The sequence below is a fragment of the Salmo salar genome, chromosome ssa18, assembly GCF_905237065.1.
Source record: "Salmo salar chromosome ssa18, Ssal_v3.1, whole genome shotgun sequence".
Taxonomy (NCBI): Eukaryota; Metazoa; Chordata; class Actinopteri; order Salmoniformes; family Salmonidae; genus Salmo; species Salmo salar.
Genome location: NC_059459.1, coordinates 5,392,945 through 5,407,457, shown reverse-complemented (window position 1 = coordinate 5,407,457; position 14,513 = coordinate 5,392,945).

The following is a 14,513-nucleotide window of genomic DNA, read 5'->3' as shown; positions in this document are numbered from 1 at the left end:
TTTTTGAGTAGTGTATGTTTCACCGCTGCGTCATGGTTTGTTGTTTTGTTCTTTAGTTCATGTATTGCATAGTTTCACAGTGTAAAAACAATTTGGAACGACACACACGCTGCACTTTGGTCCGCTTCTCCTTACGACAACTGTGACAGTTCTGTTTGTCTGTTGCCAGTTCGTTTTGTTTCGTCAAGCCTACCAACGTTTTTCCCTCTGTTCCTGTCTCTTGTTTGTTCCTGTTTTTCCCAGTTTTGACTTTTTCTGCACGCCCTGACCCTGAGCCTGCCTGCCGTCCTTCGACACAGTCTGCATTTGGGTCTTACCTGAAACGTGATAAGAGCAAGCACACTTATAGTTGTTTTGTTTGTAAAATACCTCTGCATCCCGCCATCACACAATTACTGTTGTTTATGAAATGCAAAAACGGTCCATTATAAATTGCAATCTGGGTCAGGTCAGCATAACTTGAAAGCTTGTTCTATTGCTGACATGACTAGCTAAGTTATAAATTAAGATCTTACAGTGTCAAGCTTTCAGAGAAACAGATTGTAATTTTGGTGCGCACAGAAAAGTCATGAGTGCATCCAGGTGCGTGTGCAGCGGCAAATTTTCCCTCACAATAGACAAACAAAGGCTCATTCTGTTCAGAACAACCCAGGGTATGACACCTTGTCATCTTGTAACTGTACATCATAGTGTTAAATGTTGACAATGTATGACATTAGTTTTTTATAATATTGTCATGGCTATTCGAAGGATCGGACCAAAATGCAGCGTGTTCGTAGTTCCACATATTTATTAAACGTGAAACTGAATGCAATACACTTAAATACTTGAAAACACAAAAACAACAAACCGTGACGCAGAGACGAACAACACACTACTCAAAAGATAATAACCCACAAACAGGAAGAGAAAAACCCCTTCTTAAATATGATCTCTAATCAGAGGCAATGAGGATCAGCTGCCTCCAATTAGAGATCAACCCCAAACAATCCCAACATAGAAATAGAAAACATAGAACAACCCAAAACACCCCCTGTCACGCCCTGTCCTACTTTACTATAGAAAATTACATTTTACTAGGGTCAGGACGTGACATTACACCCCCCCCCCCAAAGGTGCAGACTCCGAATGCAAACAAAAAAAAACTACAAAACAACCACAAAACACAAAGGGAGGGTAGGGTGAGTGACTAATGTCTATGGCGGCGGCTCTGGTTCCGGGCGTAGTACCCCCACCGCCCGCTGATCCCCCCCCCCGATTCTGTATGTCCGGAGGAACCAGACCATGGATCATCGCCGGATGCTTCGAACCGCCAACCGCCGCTGAAGACTCTGGGCTAAAGGCTGCCGCTGAAGACTCTGGGCTGCAGACCGCCGCTTAAGGCTCTGGGCTGCAGACCGCCGCTGAAGGCTCTGGGCTGCAGAGCGTCGCTGGAGACTCCTGACTGGGGAGCGTCGCTGGAGACTCCTGACTGGGGAGCGTCGCTGGAGACTCCTGACTGGGGAGCGTCGCTGGAGGCTCCGGGCTGAGGAGCGTCGCTGGAGGCTCCGGGCTGAGGAGCGTCGCTGGAGGCTCCGGGCTGAGGAGCGTCGCTGGAGGCTCCAGACTAGGAATGCGCAATGGAGGCTCCAGACTAGGAATGCGCAATGGAGGTCCGATGCGTGGGACTGGCATAGGTGGCGCCAGACTGGTAACACGCGCCTCAGGTCGAGTGCGGGGAGCAGGAACAGGACACCCCGGACTGGGCAGGCGCACTGGAGGCCTGATGCGTGAAGCTGGCATAGGAGGCGCCAGACTAGTAACACGTACCTCAGGGCGAGTGCGGGGAGCAGGCACAAGACATACTGGGCTATGGAGGCGCACTGGAGGGAGAGTGCAAGGAGCAGGAATCATTCTCACCAGACTGGGGAGACGCACTAAGGGCCGAGTGCTCACAGCAGGCACTGCCTGTACCGGGTTATGGCTGCGCACTGGAGGAATAGTGCGAGGAGCAGGAATCGGTCTCACCGGACTGGGGAGACGCACTAAGGGCCGAGTGCTCACAGCAGGCACTGGCGGTACCGGGTTATGGATGCGTACTGGAGACTTGGTGCGTGGTACTGGCTTGGGTGGCTCCAGACTGGTAACACGCACCTCAGGACTTGTGCAGGGAGCAGGGACAGGACACTCCGGACTGGGTATGTGCACTGGAGGTCTGATGCGTGGAACTGGCTTAGGTGGCGCCAGACTGGTAACACGCACCTCAAGACGAGTGCAGGGAGCAGGAACAGGACGTACTGGGCTATGTAGGCGAACTGGGGACCTGGCATGCTGAGCAGGCCTACTCCTTCCGGGTTCAATGACCATCTTCGCCCTACACCGGCGAGGAGCTTGCACCGACCGCACCGGGCTGTGGGTGCGTATGGGCGATAGTGCGCACCACACCGTAACTCATCGCTCGCTCCTCCGCACGCCCGCTCCGCCGTGCTCTTTCTGCCAGGACTTCCTTCGGAATCTCGCGTCGAGCTCCCCGCTTGACTCCTGTACTGACTTCTGTCTGCTCCACGGCTCTCTCCGATAGGCACGGGAAGTTTGATCAGGGCTCCCCCTGATGTTGACAAACTCCCCCTATGCCCCCCCCCCAAAAAAAAAATATGTTATGGGGCTGCCTCTCCACCTTGATTATAGGTGGATATAGCGCTTCGTAGTAACGTCACTCCCTCTTGACTTCCTCTAGTTCCTCCTTCGGGCGACGATACTCCCCAGCCTGGCTCCAGGGTCCTTTACTGTCTAATAAGTCCAAATACTTCTCCTCACGCCACTTGGTCCTTTTATGGTGGGTTATTCTGTCACGGCTGTTCGAAGGATCAGACCAAAATGCAGCGTGTTCGTATTTCCACATATTTATTAAACGTGAAACTGAATGCAATACACTTAAATACTTGAAAAAAACAACAAACCGTGATGCAGAGACAAACAACACACTACTCAAAAGATAATAACCCACAAACAGGAAGAGAAAAACTCCTACTTAAATATGATCTCTAATCAGAGGCAATGAGGATCAGCTGCCTCCAATTAGAGATCAACCCCAAACAATCCCAACCCCAAACAATCCCAACATAGAAATAGAAAAACTAGAACTTAAACATAGAAATAGAAAACATAGAACAACCCAAAATAACCCCCTGTCACGCCCTGCCCTACTCTACTATAGAAAATGACATCTTACTAGGGTCAGGACATGACAAATATATAGATATGTGAAGTGCACATTTGGTCTCACGGGTGTTTGGCTTGCTTGTATGACATCAATGCAGGATTTACACTACATTTCCTAAAGTATGTGGACACCTGCTCGTTGAACATCTCATTCCAAAATCAATGGGCATTAATATGGAGTTGGTCCCCCGTGATGCTATAACAGCCTCCACTCTTCTGGGAAGGAGTTCCACTAGATGTTGAAACATTGCCACAAGGACTTGCTTCCATTCAGCCACAACGGCCCCAAAGGAGATGGCTGCCATTTTATGATCCCGTAACCAATTGTGCTATTGTGTATGTTTTTTCGCGTTATTTGTAACTTATTTTGTACATAATGTTTCTGCCACCGTGTCTTGTGACCGAAAAGAGATTCTAGAAATCAGAACAGCGATTACTCACCTTGAACTGGATGAAGATTTTCTCTTTAATGAGAGGGATATACTTCAGACACCCAAACAGGCCCACATCACCATCATTCGCAGGAGAAAGATGGAAAAGGTATTGCGGAAGGAGATTGGGGTGCACTGTGAGGATCCGCCAATGTTTGGCTAATCTGCCTTTGCCATCGCTACTATTGGCCAACATACAATCGCTGGATAATAAATTGGACGAACTAAAAGCACGTATATCCTACCAATGGGACATTAAAAAGTGTACTATCTTATGTTTCACCAAGTCGTGGCTGAACGATGACATGAACAACATACAGCTGGTGGGTTATACACCGTATCGGCAGGATAGAACAGCAGCCTCTGGTAAAAAAAAGTAACACTGAAACTTGCATGAGAGCATCAGCTGTTCCGGACGACTGTGTGATGGGGGCGTGATCAAAAGGCCGCAGGGCCAGACAGATTACCAGGACATGTACTTTGGGCATACACTGACCAAGTGTCTTCACATTTTCACACTTCACATTTTCAACCTCTCCCTGTCTGAGTCTGTAATACCAACATGTTTCAAGCAGACCACCATAGTCCCTGTGACCAAGAACACTAAGGTAACCTGCCTAAATGACTACCATTTAGCACTCGCGTTTGTAATAATGAAGTGCTGTGAAAGGCTGGTCATGGGTCACATCGATCACGGCTCACATCAACACCATAATCCCAGAAACCCTAGACCCACTCCAATTTGCATACCACCCCACCAGATCCACAGATGATGCAATCGCTATTGCACTCCACACTGCCCTTTCACATCTGTACAAAAGGAACACCTATGTGAGAATGCTATTAATTGACTACAGCTCAGCGTTCAACACCATAGTGCCCTCAAAGCTCGTCACTAAGCTATGGACCCTGGGACTAAACACCTCCCTCTGCAACTGGATCCTGGACTTCCTGACAGGGCTGCCCCCAAGTGGCAAGGGTAGGTAACAACAAAACTGCCACGCCAATCCTCAACACGGGGGCCCCTCAGGGGTGCGTGCTCAGTTCCCTCCTGTACTCCATGTTCATTCATGACTGCACGGCCAGGCACGACTCCAAAACCATCATTAAGTTTGCAGATGACACAACAGGAGTAGGCCTGATCACCAACAATGACGAGACAGCATATAGGTAGGTACGAGGTCAGAGACCTGGCCGTGTGGTGCCAGGACAACAACCTCTCCCTCGACGTGATCAAGACTAAGGAGATGATTGTGGACTACAGCAAAATGAGGACCGAGCACGCCCCCATTCTCATCGACGGGGCTGTAGTGGAGTAGGTTGAGAGCTTCAAGTTCCTTGGTGTTCACATCACTAACAAACTAACATGGTCCAAGCACACCAAGACAGTCGTGAAGAGGGCACAACAAAACCTATTCCCCCTCAGGAGACTGAAAAGATTTGGCATGGGTCCTCAGATCCTCAAAAGGTTATACAGCTGCACCATTGAGAGCATCCTGACTGGTTGCATCACTGCCTGGTATGGCAACTGCTCGGCCTCCGACCATAAGGCGCAACCGAGGGTAGTGCGTAAGGCCCAGTACATTACTGGGGCCAAGCTTCCTGCCATCCAGGACCTCTATGCCAGACGGTGTCAGAGGAAGGCCTTAAAAATTGTCAAAGACTCCAGCCACCCTAGTCATAGACTGTTCTCACTGCTACCGCACGGCAAGCGGTACCAGAGCGTCAAGTCTAGGTCCAAGAGGCTTTTTAACAGCTTCTACCCTCAAGCCATAAGACTGATGAACATCTAATCAAATGGCTACCCAGGCTATTTGCATTGCCCCCCCCCCTATTTTACAGTGCTGATACTCTCTGTTATTATCTATGAATAAGTCACTTAAATTACTCTACCTACATGTACAGTTGAAGTCAGAAGTTTACATACACCTTAGCCAAATACATTTAAACTCTGTTTTTCACAATTCCTGACATTTAATCCTAGTAAGAATTTCGTGTCTTAGGTCAGTTAGGATCACCACATTATTTCAAGAATGTGAAATGTCAAAATAATAGTAGAGTGATTTATTTCATCTTTTATTTCTTTCATCACATTCCCAGTGGGTCAGAAGTTTACATAGACTCACTTAGTATTTGGTAGAATTGCCTTTAAATTGTTTAACTTGGGTCAAATGTTTCGGGTAGCCTTCCACAAGCTTCCCACAGTAAGTTGGGTGAATTTTGACCCATTCCTCGTGACAGAGCTGGTGTAACCGAGTCAGGTTTGTGGGCCTCCTTGCTCGCACACGCTTTTTCAGTTCTGCCCACACATTTTCTATAGGATTGAGGTCAGGGCTTTGTGATGGCCACTCCAATACCTTGACTTTGTTGTCCTTAAGCCATTTTGCCACAACTTTGGAAGTATGCTTGGGGTCATTGTCCATTTGGAAGACCCATTTGCGACCAAGCTTTAACTTCCTGACTGATGTCTTGAGATGTTGCTTCAATATATCCACATAATTTTCCTACCTCATGATGCCATCTGTTTTGTGAAGTGCACCAGTCCCTCCTGCAGCAAAGCACAACCCACAACATGATGCTGACACCCACATGCTTCACGGTTGGGATGGTGTTCTTCGGCTTGCAAGCTTCCCCTTTTCTTTCTCCAAACATTACCAAGGTCATTATGGCCAAACAGTTCTGTTTTTGTTTCATCAGACCAGAGGACATTTCTCCAAAAAGTACGATCTTTGTCCCCATGTGCAGTTGCAAACCGTAGTCCGGCTTTTTTATGGCAGTTTTGGAGCAGTGGCTTCTTCCTTGCTGAGCAGCCTTTCAGGTTATGTCGATATAGGACTCGTTTTACTGTGGATGTACATGCATTTGTACCTGTTTCCTCCAGCATCTTCACAAGGTCCTTTGCTGTTGTTCTGGAATTGATTTGCACTTTTCGCACCAAATTACGTTCATCTCTAGGAGACAGAAAGCGTCTCCTTCCTGGGCGGTATGATGGCTGCGTGGTCCCATGGTGTTTATACTTGCGTACTGTTTGTACAGATGAACGCGGTACCTTCAGGTGTGTGGAAATTGCTCCCAAGGATGAACCAGATTTGTGGAGGTCTACAATTTTTTATCTGAGGCCTTGGCTGATTTCTTTTGATTTTCCCACGATGTCAAGCAAAGAGGCACAGCGTTTGAAGGTAGGCCTTGAAATATATCCACAGGTACACCTCCAATTGACTCAAATTATGTCAATTAGCCATTCAGAAGCTTCTAAAGCCATGACATCATTTTCTGGAATTTTACAAGCTGTTTAAAGGCACAGTCAACTTTGTCTGTAAACTTCTGACCCACTGGAATTGTGATACAGTGAAATAATCTGTCTGTAAACAATTGCTGAAAAATTACTTGTGTCATGCACAAAGTAGATGTCCTAATCGACTTGCCAAAACTGTAGTTTGTTAACAAATCATTTATGGACTGGTTGAAAAACAGGTTTTAATGACTCCAACCTAAGTGTATGTAAACTTCCGACTTCAACTGTATAAATTACCTCATTTACCTCGACTAACCGGTGCCCCCGCACATTGACTCTCTACCCCGTGTATATAGCCTCGCTGTTGTGAATTTTACTGCTGCTCTTTAATTATTTGTTACTTTTATTTCTTATTTTCCTTTAGTTATTTTTCTTAACTGCATTGTTGGTTAAGGGCTTGTAAGTAAGCATTTCACTGTAAGGTCTACACCTGTTGTACTCGGCGCATGTGACAAATAACATTTGATTTGAAGAGCATTAGTGAGGTCGGGCACTGATGTTGGGCAGTTAGGTCATGCTTGCAGTCAGTGTCCAATTCATCCCAAGGTGTTCGATGGAGTTAAGGTCAGGGCTCTGTGTATGTCAATCAAGTTCTTCCACACCGATCTCAAACAAACCATTTCTGTATGTACATCACTTTGCACGGGGGCATTGTCATGCTGAAACAGGAAAGGGCCTTTCCCAAACTTTTGCCACAAAGTTGGAAGCACAGAATCATATAGAATGTCATTGTATGCAGTAGCGTTAAGATTTACCTTTACTAGAACGGAGAGGCCTTGCCCGAACCATGAAAAATAGCCCCAGACCATTATTCGTCCTCCACCAAAGTTTACAGTTTGCACTATGCATTTGGAAAGGTAGCGTTCTCCTGACATCCTCCAAACCCAGATTCGTCTGTCTGACTGCCAGATGGTGAAGCGTGATTCACCATTCCAGAGAGTCCAATGGCGGCAAGCCTTACACCACTCCAGCCGACGCTTGGTATAGCGCATGGTGATGTTAGGCTTCTGTGCGGCTGCTCATCCATGGAAACCCATTTCATGAAGCTCCCGAGCTACATGTTCTGGTGCTGACGTTGCTTCCAGAGGCAGTTTGGAACTCAGTAGTGAGTGTTGCAACCGAGGACAGACAATTTTTACGCACTACGCGCTTCAGCACTCGGCGGTCCCGTTCTGTGAGTTTGTGTTGCCTACCACTTCGCGGCTGAGCTGTTGTTGCTCCTAGACATTTCCACTTAACAATAACAGCACTTGTGGTTGACCGGGGCAGCTCTAGCTCTAGCAGGGCAGACATTTTATTAACTGACTTCTTGGAAAGGTGGCATCCTATGACGGTGCACAATGAAAGTCACGGAGCTCTTCAGTAAGGCAATTCTACTGCCAGTGTTCGTCTATGGATATTGCATGGCTGTGTGGTCGATTTTATATACCTGTCAGCAACAGGTGTGGCTGAAATAGCCGAATCCACTAATTTGAAGGGGTGTCCACATACTTCTGTGTATATTATAGTCCTAAATGTCTCATCTTTCAAAATACATTGAGTTCTCTCAATTTACAGCATTTCCCCCACTCAGACAACAAAATAAATTCCAAAGTTGTCCAATTAGCCGTCGGTCAAAACCCATACAGCGCTGTGAAGCGCAGAGCCTGAGCTCTGACGTCATCTATAGCATGTTACTGTACAGCCACTGTGTCCCAATTTAGGTGCTTATCAGTGCCCAAATCTGCTATTTTTAACCCGTATATGGGTCTGAGTGTAAAGGGCTACAATGGGTTACATATCTCCCATCTTGAGATATGGTATTTTACCTAGAGTGACATATACGGGGCAGGTTTGCTGTCCCATTTCTTAAAATAATATTTTAAGAGTTTAAATGGAAAATCAAATGAAATGAGGGTGAAAACATTGAAAAAGAAACAGCAATCCGGATAGATTTTTGCACAACATTGTTAAAGGGTACATATTTAGGGCATATTTGGGCCCCAAACATTTTAAGCCATCATTGTGCATTATATAGCAATTATTTATGGAAATACCGCCATGTGAAACCTGTCCTATTTGGCCCCATGGAGCTGGTTGGTGGGCATATTGGAAAACAGCTGCCTACAGTGTTAATAGGCTAAATCTACAATGGCAATATACCTAGACATCTTTAGTTGGACTTATTCTGGCTTTTCGTAAAAGTTTTGTTGTGTCATCATAAAGGCATTTTGTTAATACAGGTTTGAAAGTGTGCGACCCAGCTCTGTGTATTTTACTGGTTTGTGACTCACTGACACTGCCCCCAGTTAGATGGGAATAAAGCAGCCCAAGAGTTACACACAGGACACTTTATTTAAACACACTGGCGAAGAGGATCATGGGGATGAAAAGTTGGAATGGTAGTGGTTCTGAATCAGGAGAAACAGAGGTAATGAATACACTGCCCACAATACTATAACTGATAGCAAGTAGAGCAACAAGGTTATTAACAAGAGAAGGACTGTATGAAAATGAATATGCTGCCTGCACATATTACAATACAGCTATATGTACACAAAGGCAGCATACAACAAAACTAACAACTAACTATTAAGAACAATATATACGTGTCACACAGCTCACTTTGGGCACGCACACCATCCCACAAGTCCAAAGATATGAGTGAGCCGAGTTGTTGATGGGCAGAGAAAGAGATGTTGCTCTCTGCCACTTCTTGAGGGAGACTGCAAGTATTGTTTGACCTGTATAGTCAAGAGGATGGGCTGATGTCCGCCCCCCTAGTAACCTCCCTAGCAACCTATCAGGGCACAGGTCATACAGGTCAGAGAGAGTTTGATAGGCAGGTTTATGGTACCCCCTAGACACTCAGGCTCTGGTCATGGGGGATGGGGAGTGGAGTGTGCAGCCCAGGTTGTGAGGTGCTAATAACAGTCATCGGCAGGGAATTTGTAATAAGGTTACTTATCTCCCTGCTAGACATAATACATTCTCAAGGGATTTTACCTAGAGTGACGTGTACAGGGCCGGTTTTCTGTCACATTTCTTAAAAGTGACACAGTGTATAATATCGTATTAAATATCATTATAACCAGTAGACTTCAGGGAAGACTTATAACTTAGAATGTAAAAGGTAACTTTGTATTTAATACACCACCTTGAAAGTGAGAATATAAACATTTTACTGCAATTTCTGATGTTTTTTTTTTTAATCATTGTTGTGATCATCAAGGTAAAAGCAAACACCAAAGTAGCTTAAAATACAAACATTTTAAACTATTTGAGAGCCAGGTAGACCCAACACAAGGGAAGCTATGACCCACAGTGTAAAAGCAGGCAAATGCATTTACACCTTTGACCTATAGGCTTTGCTGAAATGTGCCATTTTTCATGATGGTTTACCAAATCAAACCTTATGGTATTTTTGGGGACATTATCTACTGTACTAATACTCTCCAAAGTGGTCCCTTTCATTTGCTACCTTGGTTCTGCATTTTCTTCACATTTTCAATGGTTAGAAACATTTCAATTTGGCCCTATCCATACAGGATAGGGCCAAATTGCACAAAATTAGTCTTAAAACAGAACATTGTAGATGGTTACTATTAAAGTCATCAGTATGAACTTAGTATATCACCCTTCCTCAATCTAAATGCTGTCCTGTCTGTCATCTCTCTCAATGTATGTCTGCCACTGATGCATCTTGGGAGTTGACGTTTCCCAGCAGTGTGATGCAGTTCCTGTGTCTGGTACACAATCACTGCCCTGAGGCCGACTATGGAGTTCCTACACACACTCACCAGCACTTTGTTTCCCCCAGACTACACTGAGGTGTGTGTCCTTCTTCTGCTCTTCTTAATCTTCCTCCTGTGGGAGCATCAGACCTAGAATGGGGGTTTTGATAAATAGTGATGTTCTATCTCTACTCTCCTCTCCCTCAGGGGGAGGCACTTAAGGGGGATTGTCAGCCAAACAGGAAGCAGGTGGGTGACTTAATCCGTATCCTCTTGCTGGACAGCCTGCTCAGCATGCCTGCCAAGGAACACACACACCCTATTGCTGTTACTGGAGGTAAACACACACACACACACACACACACACACACACACACACACACACACACACACACACACACACACACACACACACACACACACACACACACACACTGGTGAACTACCTGAATGACTGTCTTCCCCTGCTTTCTCCAGAAGGTGGCGCTCTTGGCCCAGCTATGAGACAGAGAGGCAAAGTATTAATTGAGTCACACATTGTAGCTTAACACCATGGGAGATGGAGAGAAGACAAGGCTGGCTACCTTAGGAGCACATGTTCACCAATCTGTGTGTGTGTGTGTTGCAGTATTCCCCAGAAGGAGCGTCGTCGGGGCAGAGACAGGTTATCCAGACTGAACTGCTTGAGTTTCTCATGAGGTCATCCACATGACCAGCCAGGAGGATGGACATAACACACACCTCAACACACAGGGTAGAGTACACACACAACTCAGGCACTCATGCACACACCTCACGTTCAGTGCATTCAGAAAGTATTCAGACCCCTTGACTTTTTCCACATTTTGTTACGTTACAGCCTTATTCTAAAATTGATTAAATAAATGTTTTTTCTCATCAATATACACACAATAGCCCATAATGACAAAGTGAAAACAGGTTTTTAGAAATTTTTGCAAATTTGTTACAAATGAAAACAGAAACACCTTATTTAAATAAATATTCAGACCCTTTGCTATGAGACTCGAAATTGAGCTAAGGTGCATCCTGTTTCCATTGATCATCCTTGAGATGTTTCTACAACTTAATTGGAGTCCATCTATGGTAAAGTCCCATAGTTGACAGTGCATGTCAGAGCAAAAACCAAGCCATGAGGTCTAAGGAATTGTACGTAGATCGTCGAGACAGGATTGTGTCAAGGCACAGATCTGGGGAAGGGTACCAAAACATTTCTGCAGCATTGAGTGTCCCCAGGACCACAGTGGCCTCCATCATTTTTAAATGGAAGAATTTTGGAACCCCCAAGACTTTTCCTAGAGTGGGCTGCCCGGCCAAACTGAGCAATTCGGGGATAAGGGCTTGGAACTCAATGGTCACTTTCACAGAGCTGCAGACTTCCTCCGAGGAGATGGGAGAACCTTCCAGAAGGACAATCATCTCCACAGCACTCCACCAATCAGGCCTTTATGGTAGAGTGGCCAGACGGAAGCCACTCCTCAGCAAAAGGCACATGACAGCCCACTTGGAGTTTGCCAAAAGGCACCTAAATGACTCTCAGACCATGAGAAACAAGATTCTCTGGTCTGATAAAACAAAGATTGAACTCTTTGACGTGAATGCCAAGCGTCACGTCTAGAGGAAACCTGGCACCATTCTTATGGTGAAGCATGGTGGTGGCAGCATCATGCTGTGGGATATTTTTCAGCGGCCGGGACTGGGAGACTTGTCAGGATCGAGGGAAAGATGAATGGAGCAAAGTTCAGAGAGATCCTTGATGAAAACCTGCTCCAGAGCACTCAGGACCTCAGACTGGAGCAAAGGTTCACCTTCCAACAGGACAACGACCCTATGCACACAGCCAAGACAAAGCAGGAGTGGCTTCGGGACAAATCTCTGAATGTCTTTGGGCTGCCCAACCAGAGGCCGGACATGAACCCAATCGAACATCTCTGGCGAGACCTGAAAATATCTGTGCAGCAACGCACCCCATTCAACCTGACAGAGCTTGAGAGGATCTGCAGAGAAGAATGGGAGAATCTCCCCAAATACAGGTGTCACACCCAAGAAGACTCGAGGCTGTAATTGCTGCCGAATGTTCTTCAACAAAGTACTGATTAAATTGCCTGAATACTTACGTAAATGTGATTAGTTGTTGTTTGTTTTATACATTTTCAAAAATTCTAAAAACCTCTTTTTACTTTGTTATTATGGGGTATTGTGTGTAGATTTATCAGGGGAAAAAACAACTTAATCAATTTTGAAATAAATCTGTAACGTAACAAAATGTGGAAAAAGTTAAAGGGGTCTGAGCACTTTCAGAATGCATTGTATGCACTCACGCATGCAAACACACACCTCTCCCATGCACGAACACTCACAACCGCGCACATACATACACACACACACACACACACACACACACACACACACACACACACACACACACACACACACACACACACAAATTGAATTTCCATGGAAATGGGCAACAAAGTATTGTATCACTCAACAGATCTTTCTCCCTCTCCGTCACCAGACTCAAACTCCCAGAGACCTGAGGGACAGATGGACACTTAGATGGAGAACATGGTATTTTTCAGTCAAAAGTTTCTGGAGAAACTCTTCAGCGGCTTGTTTCTGGTTGAGCCAGAGAACCTACTCATCTTCCTGGCTGGCCAGATAGTGTTGGTGGGAAACACACTGAATGCTAAGTACTGCCATGGGTGAAAGTAACATTACAGAATGTTCAGATAAAAATTATTGTCCTTCATGTACAGGGTAAGTAAGGAGTCATGTCAACTCTATTCATAAAATCTTTGGTGGCGTTCCAGGCCGACTGCATTGCAGTCAGCTGCCATATAGCTAACCACATCATTTGATATAGAAGTCTGATGTTTGACGTGGCACGCAACTGCAATCGCTATTGCACACAGCTTGACAGCAACGTAGTCTGCCTGGAACACAGGCCTTCTACCTATCTGCAATGGTCTGAACTTTTCACCTGCTGTTTCCTGTCAGGTGCTGGAGAAAGGCCTATTGCAGAGAGAGAACAAAGTCTCCTCCCTCTACATCAACACCAACCCAGGCCTGCTCTACTTCCTGTCCCGCCCACGACACACACAGGCCAAACAGGAAGCTGTCTTCAGGACACTGCGAGTGGTAATGGCGAGCTGGGACATAGTCATGGCAGACTATAACTCCAGAGTGAACTTCAAAACCTGCCTACTGCACTGTCTACTGTTGATACGATTTGGCAGGTAGGTAACACGTGTACGCACATGTGTACACACATGCACACACACAACATGCGCAGGGTGTTGAAGAGTTAGTCATGTGATTGATTTATGATTGACTTTGTGATCATGGATGCTTTGTATTAATTGTAGGTCTATGCTGTGGGATATTGTTTGTGCCCTACAGTTGCCCAGAAGACTTTGGGTGTGAAACGCACAAGAAACACCAGCGGAGAACCCTGTCTCATCTTTTCCCTATCAAGACTAGACGCACTACCACACTCAGCCAAGTACCTGACTCAGACAGAGGTCGTACTATGTGTGCATGTGTGACAGTAGTGACAGATGTCCCTGGTCGAGGCCTGCACCCATCACCCATAAGATTGAGCTGAGTGTGTGTTACAGAGCTGATGTCCCTAGTTGAGAGTGTGTGGTCTAAGATCCTGACTGAGAGACCATTCTAGAAGACACCTATAAGTGTGAGCAGTCAGCCAATCAGATTTAGAGGATAGGGAAGGAGACATCACTCAAGGCTTGGCAGTTATACAAAGGTGAGACCACACACGTGCATGGACGCACAAACACATCACTTAGGTATGCACACAGGTGAGATGCAAGCCTGCACAGAATATCAGATTTG